The 9,808-nt window shown below is 34.6% G+C and overlaps 1 long non-coding RNA gene across 1 annotated transcript; it reads right to left on the minus strand.

Annotated features, from left to right (window-relative positions):
* Window positions 1-4,070: 4,070 nt before the first annotated feature.
* LOC110891697 lies at window positions 4,071-5,503 on the minus strand. Its single transcript, XR_002565489.1, has 3 exons — window positions 5,387-5,503; window positions 4,856-4,909; window positions 4,071-4,335 (listed from the first exon to the last, which is right to left on the minus strand). It is a non-coding gene; the product is annotated as an uncharacterized LOC110891697 (long non-coding RNA).
* Window positions 5,504-9,808: the final 4,305 nt, after the last annotated feature.

The following is a 9,808-nucleotide window of genomic DNA, read 5'->3' on the forward strand; positions in this document are numbered from 1 at the left end:
ATCATCACCAGCACTTCGTTCATTGAAATTTATTCCAATGTACACTATTGGTCGTACTAGCTTATGTTTACGGCTTGTTTCTATCTTCCTAATTAAGCGTAACATATTCCTACATTTACTAATACAAATAAATCGATTTATTTCATTCCACTCACGAATAATGCACGATATAATTCATTATTGTAACCAAGAGGAAACCCTATCATCCCATTACTAACGTTCTTCTAATTACTTTCTTATTCATATGAGGGCTTAGCATATCATTATAAGCATACTATAAACATTTAATGACTTAGTAGTATTAAAACAAAGCTACCCTCTTCCTAATTACCTTTACATGCTTACAACGAGTATAAGGCCTCATTCTACGGTTACTATCGTCACTTAAACTAATTACAAATTTGAGTTTAGCCTCAAATTTAATCCTTAGCACACTTTATTATTAGCTCCTTGCATGAACTACTTATGATAACAACTAGGTATGTTACGTATGAGCACCATACTAGCGTTTAACCAATTCAGCTCAACTTTCATTTAAGGCCTTTAAATCTTCCTCTTATTGACATTCATACCTTCTCACGCTGACCGTTACAGGTCGATCATTGTATACCATATCATAATTATTCTACCATTCATTTAGTTCACACTTACAAATAAATCTACGGATTCTTAATCATCAATTAAGAATTAAACATTTTACTAACCTCGCCTTCAATGCATAAGTCGGTTATCCGTGCGCCGGATCGATCCGCTTCTTTATATGTACCAGAATTGGTCTCATCCATTCATGAAATATGCTCCCACTCGTGGGACTCTTTCTACTAGCTTCATTACTATCATCTCACTAAGAATCCTATCATGTTTGTCTATAATAAACAGTTAGCACCTAACCCTTCATAACTGCGTCCTACGGGGCGTTAGTTCGCCCATTGCCTCTTTCACAATTTTCTTACGTACATGCTAAAACATATCATACATTCCATTTCTTATATACAGTCCTTTCTTTTTATTGGTTATTTCTCCAACTTTCGCAGTTTGACCTTTCAAGGTCTGACTAACACCCCCTCACCTATTGTGGTTGTATCGAGGTACACGTTCGTGTCTTATACTTGCATAATTGCAAGGACTTCATTTATTTCGTTTGACTTTTCGGAAGTCTAACTGTGAATGCATTCTTACATATGGGTATCAGTTGTCCTATTCTGACACATCATTCTCTAGTCGAGCCCTAAGCTCCTTTTAAAAATATAATCTTTTTATACGTACCTGGCGTGGGTCAAAACCCTTGACTCGTTATTTATACTTTGCGACGGTTAATGCTTTCCAAACTGCGACAAAACATGCCCAAACATTATGCTCACCTATAAGTAATAAACTTGACAAACCGAACATTAAATACCGGGTTCAAATGGCAATCGCCATTTGACCCGTATAACTTATTTGAGTTTGGTACTTAGTTTTTATTCTCACTTGCTTAATCCGTCTTCACTTACATATTCGAACTTTTAATTTATTACTTTTCATTCTTATTTTTCTCTCTTATATTGACCCGGTCCCTTAAGAAACGTTAGACCCCCTTTTTACTTGCTTGTCTGGACATAAGTGAGATGATTCTCGTGTTTTTCTCGAGCTTCGGTCAATACATGACCATCCCTTAATATACCATTTCTATTTGTTCGTTCACCGTATTTGGTGTTAATTCACCTACGTTCTCTAACGTGTCTCTACTAATGAGCATCCTACATTACACATTGTATTTCTTACGTAATACTTCTAGCATTTATAAATAATTGTTATTTACTGTCTTCTACAATATAACCTTATAAGGTCAACCACCACCCAGTACTTTTTGTATATAAGTATTGCAGTACATGTTGTACTTACTTTCAATTAGAACATCTTTACAAAATGTCTTTAGATAACATCCCAACTAATATTCTTTCCATACCTTTCATCAACATTGCCAAGTTTTCATTCCCGCCTTAGAACTTCTCAACTAAAATTTATGACCGATTTACCCTTATAATGAGGTCTTATCGGTTTAACATTATGCCAACAATTTCAACAAAACATACCATAACATTTCTAATTTATTTATGCATTTCACCTTGATTTCGAATATGCAAACATGTATACACCTTCATGTAGATAAATGCGAAGTGATTGCAAAATCACTTACCTTTAGTGTTCACGTTCATGCTTGCCTCATTGCTTCCTCTTACCTCGTTTGCCATCCATACTTGAATCAACTGACGAGATTTCCATCCTTACATATTATTACGTTCGTAACATTGTTAGCTTATGTGAGCATACATACAACTATTCATTTTCTTTCTATTCATACGTTAATTGACTTTCGTTAGTCAAATTTCGTATAAACGAGACATTTATTAATAGTTATCTCATTTCAAATCCATACAACTAATCTATCATCAAGCATAACACGTAAATCACTTAATACATAATACATTAACTCTTTACTTTAGCATTTGTGTCTAATGACCATTTCATGATATCCCTATTATGTTGACTTTTAGATAGTTAACTGTCTTGCTTACACATTTCAAACTTTTGAACATGTAATCATCTAAATATGATAGACCATAATATTAATATTCTTCGTATTTCATACATACAATTTACGTAATCCTCCAAACAATACACATATATGCATTCACTTTCACGTACTTTCACGTGCTAATGCTTCATGATTCTACAAATAGTAAATATCATTCAAGTTAACTATATAACATAATTCCAACGTATCCTTTGCTAATAAGCTCGTATGATTCGCATTTAGCACATATTCGCCTCTTAATCGTAACAAGGCAAATCATTAAATACACATAAACATTCACACCATTCAAGTACAAGGTACAAGCCTCTAATGCATAATTCTGATCAAAGCATACATTCATCTGAATTTTCATACAAATTCCATCTAACTCACATTCTTCAAATTATTTTCACCACTAATCTCATCATTTTTTTTATATTCATTTATTTAAAATTCAGGCTCCTTTACATATCCAAGTACTTTAGTCTATATTTACTTCATTCATTATCATATATTTCCAACTCCACTTTATAATTCGTCATTCATTTCATGCCATTCCATACGTTACATTCGACTTTCATAAATTTTTTACTTTATCGCCAATGATCTACATAACTTTACATAACTTTTTATATTTTCTAATAACTTGACAAGAGCATAAAACGGGCATTTCTGAGAAGTATGGGAACTTAAATTATAGTTCACAAGCTTTCAACACAGTTCACATTTTCGTCCCTGATTACTATATTCGTAATCATACATATCAATTTTTAACTTTCTAAGTTCTCATCATTCATTTCATACCTTTGTACACATCACATTCATCTTTATAAATTTTATCCCAATACTATCATTCATTCTACCCTTACATACTTGTTTTGCCTCATAAAAGACTTAACGGGACCGTGAATCGAGCTTTCGGAAGGTACCATTAGTTAAAATTAGGAAAAACAAAAATTTCATCGGACTGGTTTGCGCAAGCCATCTTCGACGGCCTTGCCTCCCGTCGGCGACGGGCTCCAGAATATGGCGTCGGCCACTTTTGCCCGTCGGCAGGCAATTAGGGTGTCGGCAACATGGGGGGCGTCGGCGACGGCCTCCCGTTTGCTGATTTCGCTGCACACTTGATTTAGTTGTTCCGACCATTTCCCGGGTCCGTTTTCAACCACACGGGTCCAGGGACTTCTCATTTTACCCGCCTTATTACTTCTTAGCATGAACTTTAAAACTTATACCGTAACACACTGTACGCACTTATATTAAACAAAAATTTAAATTTTTACCTCATTGGCGATCTTGGAGCGAGCACACTTTCGAATGAGCCGTCAGTTTGAGTTCAAGCATCACATTATATGCTCGAATCCCTCAAACCTCGACTCTGATACCAACTTGAAACACCCTTATTTGCGTCTAGAAGTAATGACATCCAAAAGACGCTAAAAACATAAACTTTTAAAATGTACAAATCTTTCACAACTTAAAAGGTAAAAACGCTAATATCATTAACACGTGATTTTAACGAAATTTGGGCATGACCCGTCCGTAAGACGAGTGTATCCCTGTATTAACCATCAACAAACAAACAAGTTTACGACCCGTTCGACTAGACACGACTAAGACCATACACCAAGTATTAACAAATGTAACTACTAACAATGTCATACCAAAAACGGACATTTGACCCAAAACATTAATACATAATAGCGGAAGCGCTTGATGTTCATAAAGTGTGCATATGCTCGCTCCAATTTGCCAAGTCGCCTACATTGAGGATTTACCTATATTTGACATAACAAATAGGTTAGTATTTCGCCACTAACAATTTTCGATAATAAACCCATTTATTACTTTTTCGGATAAGCACCATTCAATTACTTTACTAACCGTTAAACGGTTCCTTACAAGCTTGTCTCAAATAGAGGCTAAGCATACTTTACTTAACATACCCGTTAGAAACGGATACTAGCATCATTACATCACCTTCATTCGATTTGTTCATAATGAACAATCATAGTCATTTCATTCTCACATCATACCCCGATTTCGAGAAAGACGGATCGGGTAGGCTTTCGCCCATTGCATACATAACTTCCCATACCCGATTCAACTAAAAGAACCGGATATGATGCATTATCTTTCATAACTTCTTCATTCCTTACAATCCGTTATGACGGACTTTACTTTTACTTTCGAAAAATCATAGAATTCAATTCCCACAATTGAAGCATAACAACACAATTTGATTGAGATTATAATGCATATAATATCATAATAGAAATAGGGTGTACACTAACGTACCTCGATCTTGAGAGCCTTCCGATTTCCTAGTGTTGGAACCTTCTTCTTTCACGTCTATAACAACACATTCATTCATTTATTTAGTACAACTAAATTTCATTCATTCATCCTCCAAATTAAGCATATTATTCTTTTAAGCATTTTATCAAACACTTGGCGGGTTTCGCATTAATAGGACACTATATGAAAGTTTTTAAAGCATAATTTCCTACTAGTTCACCTCATAACCCATCAACAATCAACAAATTCATATCATTCTTTAATCCTACATCGCCTTGCCTATGATTCAAGTATTACAACTTCATCAAATTTCAACATTTCATATAGTTATATCTAATCAAATCATCATATTCCTAGCACATCTTCATAAATTAGTATCATACAAAAATATCTTTCAATTTACCTAGAATCCAACATGAGTCTCATTCTAAAAAGAAATTCTAACTCAGATTCCTCATGATTGTTACAAGAATTCGAGATTGGGTTGAACCCCTCATACTACAAATCATAATTTCAGAAAATTAAGCTTACTACTTCACAAATTGGAACTTCCTATTCGAAATTTGAGCTCATGCATCAGATTTTCTTTTGATTTAAGCCTTCAATTGCTTGATTCATGAAGCTAGGGTTTTCACCCTTTTTGCCCTGCTCTTGATCGATCCCCCAAGACACACTCCTGTGTGTTTTTGGGTCTTAATTATTTTTAATAATCAAGTTTCACAATCTTACACTTTTACCCCCTTCAATTAGTTGATGTTTTTAACTTTAAGCTTTTCCCCATATTTAACTACCATCTTGCCATATTTCATTAACTATGTTAAGTTCCTTATTTATCTTTACTTATTTTTATGTGAACATTTTTGGGGTGTTACAGCAAAGTCACAATGAGTCCTCGCAGGAATTTTTTGGAAGCCAAGTATTCATGTTATTAAAATTGTTACATTCTTAGTCCCTCAATCTAACTCTATTAGTTAAATTAACTCAATTGACCATATTACGTTTATCAACCAGCGTCCCTATGGTTTAAAACCCTAATATTATTTGAGTCCCTGGGCGTAACAAGCTTTACTTGTCAAATTTAATATAATACTTTCATTTTGTGTCCTTATGGTATTTAATATGTAGCAAAATACAACCCTGTGGTTTTATAAAGTATATAAATCGTATTTAAAATGCAGTGTCTGCGAATATGAAATATAAATTAACATTTCTATAATTGTATTACAGAAACATTTCGTAACATTAACGTTAATCAACAAAAACACCTACCAAAAGTCATAACATTAATATTAACATATACCATAAGTCGTAACATTAACATTAAGCAAAAATTATATTATCTAATTGGAAACGGAGATGAGATAGTACACGTACGTCCAATCCAACGTCATGTTGTTCCAAAACCTCAAAACCACCCGAAATTGTACAAGCAGGTGGGTCAGGGTATCCGCCACTTTGACTTCAGCTACAAATAACCAAAATAATTACACTACTCATCAAATAAAATAGCTCCAATAACCAAATAATTAAACAAATCAACGGTATTAACCAAAATAGGTAAAGTAAACAATGGGTATTAACCAAAATAACTCTAATAACCAAAATAGTTACACTACTCATCAAATATAACACTAATCAACGGGTATTCACCAACATAACAATGTTTAAGTTAATTACCGTCCAAAACAGTTGTTATCCATTGTTGTCTGAGCTTGGAATGGCATGGTTGTGACGGGCTGTGGTGGTGTTGTGGGTGCTCGACGGTGGATGTGGATGTACAGTGGATGTGGTGTTGTACCGTGGTGGAGGTGGATCGGGTGGTTGTTGGTTGTTGTTGTACGACGGTGGAGGTGGATCGGTGGTGGGTTCGTACGACGGTGGAGGTGGAACGAGTTTGGGGGTGCATGGTGGTGCAATGGGTTGGGTTTGTTTGGGTGGTGCGGTCATGTTTTGGGGTTCTGGGTATTTGCAGACGATCAATGGTGGTTAGAAGTTGTGGTGGTGGTGTTGACGGAGGGGACGGGGGACAGGTTGGATTTGGGTTTGCATGGGGGTTTGGTTTTTATATAAGGGTGTAAGGATGTTTTGGGGGTGGTGATCGGAGAAGGAGTGTGGTGGTAGTCGCGAGACTTGGTGGTGATCAGAGAAGGAGGATGTGGACCCGATTAGGTGAGGACATAAATCAAGATGAAGAGGAATGGATAAGTTGTTTTGATGAAGAAAGAGGGAAAAGTTTGGTGAAATGGCCATTTTACCCCCTGGTTATTTCGTATTTAACGAAAAACACTAATCTCGTTAGCACCAGTGACTCAAAATGAAGCACTCTTCGTAATGTGGGGACTAAGACTTCCAAAAATTTCATGCAAGGACTCAACATAACTCCACCTCTAAACCACAGAGACACAAATTGCACTTTACTGCATATTTTATCTTCATTCCCCTGGTAATTTAATCAAATTTACATTTATCTTTTAATTTTCAAATTTATAAAACTATTTGACATCTCATTCTCTGTATATTTCTTTATTTAATTAAATTTATTTATATTTTATTATTTTATCTTTTTGTTCACTCACAAAATATATGATTTGAATGGAAATGAATGAATACCGGATCTCAAAATATAACGAAAATTTTATTTTAGAGAATAGGAAAGAGGGGAAAACTATATGAAGACCCCTCAAATTTTAGAGATGGGGTAAATTGGGCTTTGTGATTTAACTAGGTATTACCCCGTCCGCGTTGCGAGGCGATTGCCGAATAATTCTCAATCAATTAAAAAAACAGTACCATAGTTTTGCTAGAAAGAAAAAGTAAAAAGAGTGTTAAGCAGCTTCTTGACACGATTTTTAGCTGTGGCAAAGTCATATTTTTATTTTTACTTGGGGCAAAATCAATTTTTTTTCCCGAGAGTAAAATCCTAATTTTTAGCTAGGGGAAAACCATATTTTTATTTTGCACCGGGGGCAAAAAACGCAAGTTTGAATTGAGGGTGATATCGTAATTTTGAACCGAGGGGAAAATCATAAATTTTAGCTGGGGGCAAAATCATAATTTTATTTTGAACTGGGGGCAAAGACGTAATTCTAAACTGGTGTAAAATCGTAAATTTGAGCCAGGGGAAAAACAAAATTTTATTTTGAACTGGGGCGAAAACGTAATTTTGGCTGAGGGTAAAAGCGTAATTTTTTTTACCGAGGGTGAAATCGTATTTTTGGTTTAGCTGGGTGTAAAGTTATATTTTTATTTTGAACCGGGGGAAAATCATTATTTGAGCTGAGGGTAAAATCGTAATTTTGAGGTAGGGGAAAATCATAATTTTATTTTTAGTTAGGGGCAAAAGTAAATTTAAACTGATTGTGAAATTGTAATTTTGCACCGAGGGGAAAATCGTAATTTTGAGCTGGGGGCAAAAGTATAATTTTATTTTGAACGGGGGGGGGGGGGGGGGGACGTAATTTTAAACTGGGGGAAAAACCGTAATTTTAAGGCGGGTATAAAATAAAAAGCCAAGGGTAAAAGCGTAATTTTTGAACCGATGGCAAAATCGTAATTTTGAAATGCTGGCAAAAGGGTTATTATGTTTTTTAGTTGGGAGAAAAACGTAATTTTAAACTGAGGGCAAAATCATAATTTTAAAGTGGATATAAAATAATAAAATGGTTGGTTCAATAGAAGAGGGGCGACGTCCATTTCAACCAATGGTAGGGAAGCACTATTCCCTATGTAGGATAAGTATATGTAGGATAATGTATATGTAGGATAATGGTTTGGTACGATCAAGGACGAACCTACATACTAAGGGATAGGTGCACATGAACCTAATAAATTTTAATTTTTCTTTAATATAGAATATATATATATATATATATATAAATATTGAGTGAACCTATAAATATATACCAAGTAAACTCATCACACTAAGATAGGGTTTTAGTGATTAAAGTTTGGCCTTCACAAATGTACGGATTAAAAACTCATGTTGTTTCATTATCATTGGAGTCTAAAATGATCCAAGTAGTATATCTAACCATCCAAATCTTCACAATTAAGTCGAGGAAAATCAACTTTTCAAATTGAGTGGGATGGTTTTGCATTTGTTTTATTTTCAAAATTTCAGGTTGCGACGACATAGCTTGACTAGAATTGAAAAAAAAAATGACGTTTTTTCGATTTCGCTGCATCTATAGAAAAGAAATTTTTGAAACGTTGTCCCTTGACGTTTTTTCTAGATCCGCTACTGTTGACACATTAGGCACCAATATTTGATACCAACGTTAAGGATATAATAAGAAAAAAGAACAAAGAGATAAATTAGAAGAAGAATCTGATTGTCAACTCATGCCCCTACTCATTGATAAGGCTAAAGGGTGTGGGGAGCATGATTGGGTCATTAATTGCCATGTAGGACCATTAATAAATTGCTACACCATCCCCTTGCTTCATCTACCATGGTTGGCATGGATTAAACCATGACAACCATGAGCCTTCTTTCATTTTTTAATATTTCTTTTTCCTTTTTTACAAATAAATTAAAATAAAAGAATAGTGGTTTGAGTCATGACCATACCCATAGGGTAGTGGTTTTGAATGATGAATTAAAAACAAGTGACATGGCGCTAATGTGGAGGATCATGGAGTCCATAAGGATCATGACCATACCCTATAGCCTAACTACGTTTAAGCACAATGATTATGGTAGTTACATTTTGACATTCATATTAGTCCTTCTACTATAAACATTTTCTATAATAGCCCCTCTATTTTCAACTGCTAATATCATCCATAAAAAAGTTGGGTAAAAATGTTTTGGATTCATGTAAATGCAAGCTTGGTTTATTTTCTTGCTTTAGTAAGATATGTAAAATCATAAAAGTGTACCTCAACAAAATGAACATAAAACTTATACAACCCAAAGTTTAAAACTACAAATTGCTAAATGGCGAATACAAG

The sequence above is a fragment of the Helianthus annuus genome, chromosome 11, assembly GCF_002127325.2.
Source record: "Helianthus annuus cultivar XRQ/B chromosome 11, HanXRQr2.0-SUNRISE, whole genome shotgun sequence".
Lineage (NCBI taxonomy): Eukaryota > Viridiplantae > Streptophyta > Magnoliopsida > Asterales > Asteraceae > Helianthus > Helianthus annuus.